General features: G+C 45.6%; 1 pseudogene; it reads right to left on the minus strand.

The window, feature by feature from the left end:
• Positions 1-2,231: 2,231 nt before the first annotated feature.
• LOC132225300 (U2 spliceosomal RNA) lies at positions 2,232-2,389 on the minus strand (annotated as a pseudogene).
• Positions 2,390-8,541: the final 6,152 nt, after the last annotated feature.

Here is an 8,541-nt window from a genome sequence, read left to right on the forward strand (position 1 = left end):
TGAGGCTGCTAGTGCAAGGGTCACACTTGAAAAGCACTGCCTTGCCCTGCACAGCCTCCTCACAGCAACACACAGGTCAGAGGTGCCTGCCCCCTACAGCATTCCTTACAGTGGTCAGGAATGAGCCACCACTTGTCATCACATTGTTTTCGGGTAGTTTTTATCGCGCACTAACAGGTGGTGCAGGCCATTTTTGCGAATTTTTTTGCGCAAATGGCAACGTTCAGTAAAATTACGATAACTTTAGTTTACGTATTTATACGTTACCCGCATTCTACCGCTAGTCTATAAAAAACGTATTAATACGTGTCCCGCGCTCTACTACTACAGTCAACGTAAAACGTATAAATACGTTTCCCGCATACAATGTGTCATCTGCCCCCTCTTCTCCTCCCCTTATCCCTCTGCACTGCAGGACATCCAGCGAGGAATGCCACATCACAAGGGGGTTGCCCAAAGAGAGGACTTACTCATGCCAGTCTCGTGCTCAATTAACTACATGCAATCCCATCTATTAAAAGGACTGATAAATCAGTCCCCAGCTGTCAGGCTGCCCTGCCACTGCTGTCACTTGCATGGTGCCTGCAGCCAATTGATCTCACAGGTAAATAAGATTAACTTAAGATTAACTCAGTGGAATGCCTGCAGCCTCCCATGTCCCCCCAATCTGGGGAGGGTCAGGCTTGTCCTTTGTGCAAGAAAGCTCTGCTCTCCTCCAGAGAGAGCAGCTTTCCAGGAGAATAAGGGCCATTATGTGCTGCATCATCTAAGTCATATTTCACTTTGTGATTTCCAGGACTGAGACTGGCTCATCTGAAAATTGATTAGTGGGTGTGGGGGGAAAAACTGGTTCAACATTAATGAGGAGGGACAGATTTGTCCATTTGACCACAAAATGAATCACTTGAAAGTTTGGGCAACTGTGTCATCAGGGACAGAGGGTGGGACCCGGATTGGACAGAGCTGGCTCTGAGAATCTTCCTCATCACGACTTAGCTTGTGTCTCCTCTCTGAACCGAGGTTAGGTCACCTGAAGCCTTCCTTGAGACTGTGGTGCTGTTTACTTGATCCTCTCTGCACAGTCCTGCTTCCTTACCCACTTTCCACAGTGGTTGATCCCAAAAGCATCCCTAATAAACTTTCTGCACACTAACCTCCACCTCAGAGTCCACTTTCTGGACAGCCAGGCTCCTTGGCAGAGAGGGCACTTTGCAGTGTAAAACGTACATTGACACAGTTGCCACCAGCTCCCGTGGTGATGGAGCAGGTTGCTACCTTTCTCAATTTTTTTTCCTTGCTAATGGCTTCTAGGCAATCTCTTTCTTTATAAAGAAATTGTCAACTTTGATTTCTTTCTTTTTTGTCTTTCTTTTTTTCTTATTACAAAGCAAAATATGTTTATCACAGTGGAAAATCAGAATTTACAAACATAAAGAGGAAAGTAACACACACAGTCCTACACATCACAGATAAGCCCTGCTGATACCTTGGGTGTATCTTTTTGGAAATTTCCCTATGCCAAACAAAGATGGGATCATACTGTAAAGGCTTTGTGGTTTGTTCAGCCACCCTGTGAGAATGGGGAAGTGAAGACCCAGAAACACATGGGTATCCAGAGACCCTAGTTCAGCCCCTTCATATAATAGAGATGTGATAATTGAGGCCCAGAAACAAGAAAGGCTTCTTCTCAGGGGCATATTGAGTTAGGATGACCTCCCCAGTCACCCGAGGCCACCAGATCACCTCCTGACCTGGCCCTGAGCCTGTCTTTCCAGATGTCTGAGCTGCCCAACCAGGTTCAAGCCAGAAGAGGAGCAGGAAATGGGCTTTGCATAAAATAAATGTAAGAAAATGAAGACAGCATGTCAGTGTTGGTGTCCAGGCCACTTTGCAGGGTTCACAGCCTAGCTCTCAATCAGGAGGCCGAGATTTTGGAGATTTTGCGTTGGGTGCTCAGTGGAGTCAGCAAGCTTTGCACAGAGCACCCCTCACTGCCACTTTCATACCTTCTCTGGTTTGGTAATCTGCAGCCATTCCTTTCAACTATTCCCAGCACAATGGCCAGAGGAGTCATTCTCAAAAATCAGGGATGAGACAATGGATTCTTTGATATGACACCAAAAGCACAGCAACAAAAGAAATAAACTGGGTTTCATTAAAATAAAAAATGCTTACTTCAAAAGACAACATCAAGAAAATGAAAAGACAATCCACAAAACTGGAGGAAATATTGTCAATCATATACCTCATAAGGAACTTGTATCTAGAATATATAAAGAACTCTTACAACTAAATAATAAAAAGACAACCCAATTTAAAAAGAAACAGGCAAGGGATCTGGATAGACATTTCTCTACACTTGATCTTAGCCAAATGGCCGAGAAGCGATAAGACATTTCTCTAAAGAAGATGTACAGCCCTAGCCAGCTTGGCTCAGTGGATAGGGCGTCAGCCTGCGGACTGAAGGGTTGTGGGTTCAATTGGGGTCAAGGGCATATGCCTGGGTTGCGAGGTCCATCCTTGGTAGGGGGCATTCAGGAGGCAGCCGATCAATGATTCTCTCCCATCAGTGATGTTTTTATCTCTCTCTCCCTCTCCCTTCCTCTCTGAAATAAATAAAAATATATTTAACAAAAATAGATGATGTACAAATGGTCAATAAACACATGAAAAAATGCTTGTGCTTTTGTGTGTGACCAGAGAAATGCAAACCAAAACCACAATGAAATCCCACTTCACATCTACTAGGAAGACTAGAATCAGATAATAACAAGTATTGAAGAGAATGTGGAGGAATTAGAACTCTCATACATGGCTGGGGGAAATGTCAAATGATGCAGCCACTATAGGAAACAGACTGCACTTCCTTGAACCATGGAGTTTAAACATAGAGTTACAACATGACCCAGAAATTCTACTCGTACTTATTTACCCCCAAATTGAAAACACACATCCACACAAAAATTTGTACATGAATGCTTATAACAATATTATGCATAACAGCCAAAAGGTGGAAACATCCCAAATGCCCATCAACAGGTGAATGGATAAACAAAATGTGCTATATTCTTCAGCAAGAAAGTGGAGTGAAGCTCTAATATATACTGTAACATGGATGAACCTTGAAAACTCGATGCTAAATGAAGTGAAGGAAGCCAGACTCACAAAGTCACACATTGTATGAATCCATTTATATATGTCCAGAGTAGGCAAATTCATAAAGACAGAAAATAGACTAGTGGTGGAAGAGGGAAGTGGCTGCTAATGGATAAACGTTTTGGGGGTAAAGCAAACGTTCTGGAATTAGATAGTGGTGATAGCTACTCATATCTGGGAATATGCTAAGAGCCATTGAACTGTATGCTTTAAGTGGGTAAACTGTATGGCATGTGAATTTTATCTCAATAAACCTGTTGTTAAATAATACAGTAAATCATATCCCATTGCTCCTCAGCATATCTTCCCCTTGCTTCTCATTATACTCGACTAAAATGCAAAGTCCTCCCCATGACCTGGTCTCCGCTCCCACTCTGGTCTCATCACCTACCACTCTCCTTGCTTGCTCTGCTCTGGTCACTGCAGCCTTCTTGCTGTTTTTCAAAAATGCCAGACACATTTCCACTTTAAGACCTTTGCACTGGCTGTTTCCTCTGCTTGGAGCACTCTTCCACCAATCACATGGCTTGTTTCCTTTTCTCATTTGGGTCTTCGCTTAAATATCACCTCCTCAGGGATACCTTCTCTTTTCTTTCAATCCTATGCTGCCCAGATCCTAGTCGCCCTGGCCACACCCCTGTACTTGCTTTTCTTTAGAGCACTTACCACCATTTGAAACTTTTCTGGTTTATTGATTGCACTATTTACCCTACACTGGATGGTAAACTCCCTGAGTCCAGGGACATTGTCTTGCTCACCAGCATATCCACAGAGCCTGCAACATAGTAGGTGCTCGGTAAATGCATGTTGAAAGAATAAACAAGTGAATCTCACTTCAGTCAACAGTCTGCAAATATCCACTCCTGACTGGGAGGGGAACTGAGTGTGATTGTGGGGAGAGTCAGTGCAGTCCCACCCCAGGACTAACACAGACCTTAGAACTGCTGCGGCTGCTGCAATTCTTTCACCTAGCTTTCCATGGAGGTCACCACCTGCTGTCAGCTGCTACCTGATACTGGCCCCAGTGTGCTCTGATTGCCTGGTGGCTTGTCTTTCCAACTGGTTGGGAGCTCCTTGAAGGGAGGGGCTGATTCCTGGAATCCCACAGCCTAATCTGGGGAAGTGCCCCGGGAATAATTGCTGTACACTTGAGTACCAATACCATTTCCTCTGCAAGCATGTCTACCTCTCTTCTCACATGGGGTCCCAGGGTGAGCATGCACCTGAGGGTGAACAGGGCCTTGAACTGCACTTGTGCTACAGAATCAATCATCCAGAAGGCTTGAAAAACGAATGCCTGGACTCCATTCACAAGGATTCTGATTTACTTGGTCAGGAATGGGACTCCAACATGGGCTGTTTTATTGAGTTCTCCAGGTGATTCTTTTTTTCTGAACCTTTATTGAGTCCCCAGTGTATGCCAGGCATTAGGTAAGCCCTGTGCATGCACTGTCTCTAATTCCTACAACAAACTTTCATTTTGAAAATGACAGTAAGAGGCTCTGTAAATTTCTCAGGCCTCACAACTAGTAGACAATAGTCCCACACTTAACTCCAGGTCAGGTCTCTCTGACACTTGGTTTCCAAACCCAGTCTGCAGAAACAGATATGATTTCTTAATCATGTAAACCCAGTGATTCCAGTGGGCTTGCTAACACTGGGCTGAATATAAAGAGTGCTTGGGGTTGCTGAGGCAGTCAACAAAGTCATATGGCAGTTTTGTGGGCAGTTCTTCTGGCTCAGTAAGCAGTGAGGGATGAGAACCTCTGTGGTCCTTAATCCAAACTCTGTGACCATGGTCATGTCACTGCCCTCTTAGGGCCTTTATTTTATTTTCTATAAAAAGGGGAAAATAGCACCTGACAGTGAGGATTTAAGTGAGAATGGAGACATTCAATCAATGACAAATTTCACTCGCTTACTCAAAATTGCACAAGACCTGGTGTGTGTGTGTGTGTGTGTGTGTGTGTGTGTGTGTGTCCTCATGGGGTCTCCTGAGTACAGATGCACTGGACCACCTTTGAGCTCCACAGTGAACACTAACTGGGGTGAGGATGTTCCTCCAAGCAGATTCTGAGGTTTTGTCTTGAGGTGAGTAAGGGGCCCCAACCCATGCTGATGGTGGCACAACATTAAGCAAAGCTGCATATGACAGGTTGGTGACAATCTCACAACCGTAGCTTATTCAAGGCTAGAAAGTTAAAAGAAGTTAAAGGGCTTCAACGTTATTTATTTAGTATTAATTGGTAATTTCAAAAGAAACAATAGATTTTGCTATGTATTAAGAAAAGTCTAGAACTTGGCATACAATGGTTCAACTTAGCGAGACAGAGCCTGCTTTTTCCAGTGTGTCTGGGACACATGACAGCAGTCTCCTAAACTCTGAAACTGCCAAGGTTCAGGGTAGTATGGAGCAGAATCCCTGACTGAAGCCAGACCCTCTGACTGACCGCAAGCATCAGGAGCTCTACCCCTTTCCTCTATTGTCTTAAGCCCCTCAACTTCTCTGCTTCCCACTTCAAAGTCCAGCATTTCCTGAATCTGAGGAACCCTTCAGAATATCTGAAGGGAAGAAAAAATAAGGAAAGGAGGGCAGGGCCCCTCTGAGGAGTGGCTAATGTGCTGCTGGTCTGTCTGTAGCACTCAGGCTCCTGGGCTGCCCTGCATTGCTGGGTCAGCTGTATCGGTATCCACCTATTGCAAGGTTTCTCCCCCAACTCCTCCTTGGACTTTTTGATGGCATAAAGCAACTGTAATATGTCTGTGCTTTTCTCAGCACCTGGCATGGAGTATGTGCTTAATAAAGCATTTTAAACTGAGTGAATGAATGAATGAATGAATGAGGGCATAAATTACCAGCCTGGTTTCATGTTTCAACTTAATAGTCCCTTGACTTTGCAACAGAGGCCACAAGTAGAGCCTAAGAGTCCAATCCTAACTCTGCACTTACTGTGTGACCTTGGACAAGTCACTATTTGCAAAATTGAGATGATCATCATGCCTGGCAGGGTTGTTGTGAGGATTGAAAGTGAATATGTCAAGGATTAGTCAGTGCCCGGCACACAGTAAAGACCCAATCAAGAGTAGATATTGTTATTTTCCCTCAATTTTTCCACCTTCCCCAACTGAGTGGTAGGACCCCTTGCATACACAGACAGTGCTGGACCTCTGGCCAGGACATCCTCTTCCCAGTGAGTTTCCTTTCCCACATATCCTTTATGACCTCAGCCTACATCACCATAGAGAGCGGCCTCTGGGGACCCTGCAGAATCCCACCCAGGCGGCGCAGGCCAATCCTCAGTTGGCCCTCATCCTATTTCTCTGGGAAGAGCCAGAGGATGGGGAGATGAGCTAACAACTTGTTTTTCATTAGTTCTGAAAGCTCTCAGTCCCAAAACATTGCACATAACCTCCTTGGCCAGCTTAATTTCCTGATCCTGGTTGCTGTAACAACATGACTTAATGAAGGAGCAATTTTTTTCTTAAAATAATTCGACCCGTTTCCATATTAACAGGGGCTTATTTTGGTTTCACACTCAGCAAGGGCTTGGTAGCCAGCACCTGGCAGCAGCTTCTGCACCTTGGAAGGGACTTGGATTTCTAGGGGGGCATTTAAGAACTGTGGTGGCCATGTGTGCTGAGGAGGCCATGCCCTCAGTGAAGGGAACCACAAACAGAGCATGGGGAGCAGAAGTTCCTCCTTAGGGTTTTCAGGGTGGGAGGATGGAGGGGAAAGGGAGAGGACAAGTCTGTTCAGTGTTTTGTCCAAAGTCTAAGGCCTATATAGACAAACCCCCTGTTGTTGGACCTCCCTCACGGGACACAGGCTGGAGAGAGGCCGAGGTCTGGGCCTCTGCGTGGGGCAGCTTGTAGGAGTGAGTGACGGGAGCAGGCAGGGCTGCACATGTGCTTAGTAAGTGATTCTACCTGTACCTAAGCTGGCTGTATGTGATTAGATTCCTTCACAAATTTCCTCATTCAACAAACATGACTGACTACCCACTAGGTGCCCAGCATTGTGTGGGGCCCTGGGGATACACCCACAAGACACAGCTCTACCCTCAGGGAGCTCCTGGTGATAAGCTAGGTCTCTCTCAGAAGCCACCCTTCTCAAACTTTTTATGTATATGAATCTCCTGGGGATCTTGTGAAAGTGCAGGTTTGTATCAGTAGGTGGGGAGGGAGGAACGTAAGTTAAGAGTCTACATTTCTAGCTAGCTTCCAGGTGCTGCTGTTATTGCTGGTCCTCATATCACACTCCAAGTAGCAAGAAGTTGGCGGAGAAAATACACCAGGGCCCCAGAAGGAGGCATTTGGCCTCTCTGTTCCTGACATCCTCCAGGGATGGTCAGTGTTACAGGTTTCAGCTGCATCTGTCACTGGGATGGGATAACTTTCTCACTGAGTGGGAACTCTGCTTTCTAAGTTACTTCTCTAAATCTGTAGGGTTTTTAATAAACAAGAGTGAAAAAATGGGACAACTAGCTTATAAACGAGAATAAAAAAGTTAACAACCCCAGCTGAGAGACCACCAGGGTTGCTTCAATTCCTTCCCGAGGAAGCACAAGGCAGCCATCTGAAACAGTCCATGGGAGAGCAGAGCCCTGGACCTTCCCGATTGAGAGCCTGTCTGAATGCACGCTTTGGAGCATAAGCCAAATTTCAGCTCTTTCTCTTCCTAAGCCCTGTGACCTTGGGCAAGTCACTTCACCTCTCTGTGCCTCGTTTTCCTCATCTACAAAATGGGACTAAAAATCATACCTAACTCATAGTGATGTTTTGAAAATTAAATGAATATTTGCCAAGTACCTGACATACAGTAGGTGGAAAAAATTAGTTCATTCATTCAACAAATACTTATTGAATGCTGGTCCTTTCTGTGTACTGGACACACAGGCATTGGAAGATACTGTGGTGACCACAGCAGGCACAGTCCCTGCCCTTATAGACTCTGCATTGAAACAGAGGAGACCTGAATAATGAGAATGAATCATCCAGGCAAGGGGTGGGGATAGGGAGCATGCCTGGCAGGGGGAATGGCAAATGCAAAGGCCCTGGGGTGGGAAAGAATGACTGAAAGGAGCCAGCAGCTCTGGAGGATAGTGAGGGGGAGTCCTGTAAGAAAAGATATGGAAAAGCTGGGCTGGGAGCCAGATTACTTCAGGCTCTTGCAAATGGTGGTCAGGAGTTTGGATTTGATTGCTAGTGCAATACAAAACTATTGGTGGGTTAACGGTTTGGGGAGGAGACAGGGTCTGCTGTGACCTGACTACAATGCTGGCCACCTGGGCTCAGTGTTGGCCTTTTCCCCACCTGGCCTGCATCTCCCCCAATTCTCGGAACCTGAAATCCTAGCTGACACCTGGGGGCATCCCAGTCTGGATG

The sequence above is a fragment of the Myotis daubentonii genome, chromosome X, assembly GCF_963259705.1.
Source record: "Myotis daubentonii chromosome X, mMyoDau2.1, whole genome shotgun sequence".
Classification (NCBI taxonomy): domain Eukaryota; kingdom Metazoa; phylum Chordata; class Mammalia; order Chiroptera; family Vespertilionidae; genus Myotis; species Myotis daubentonii.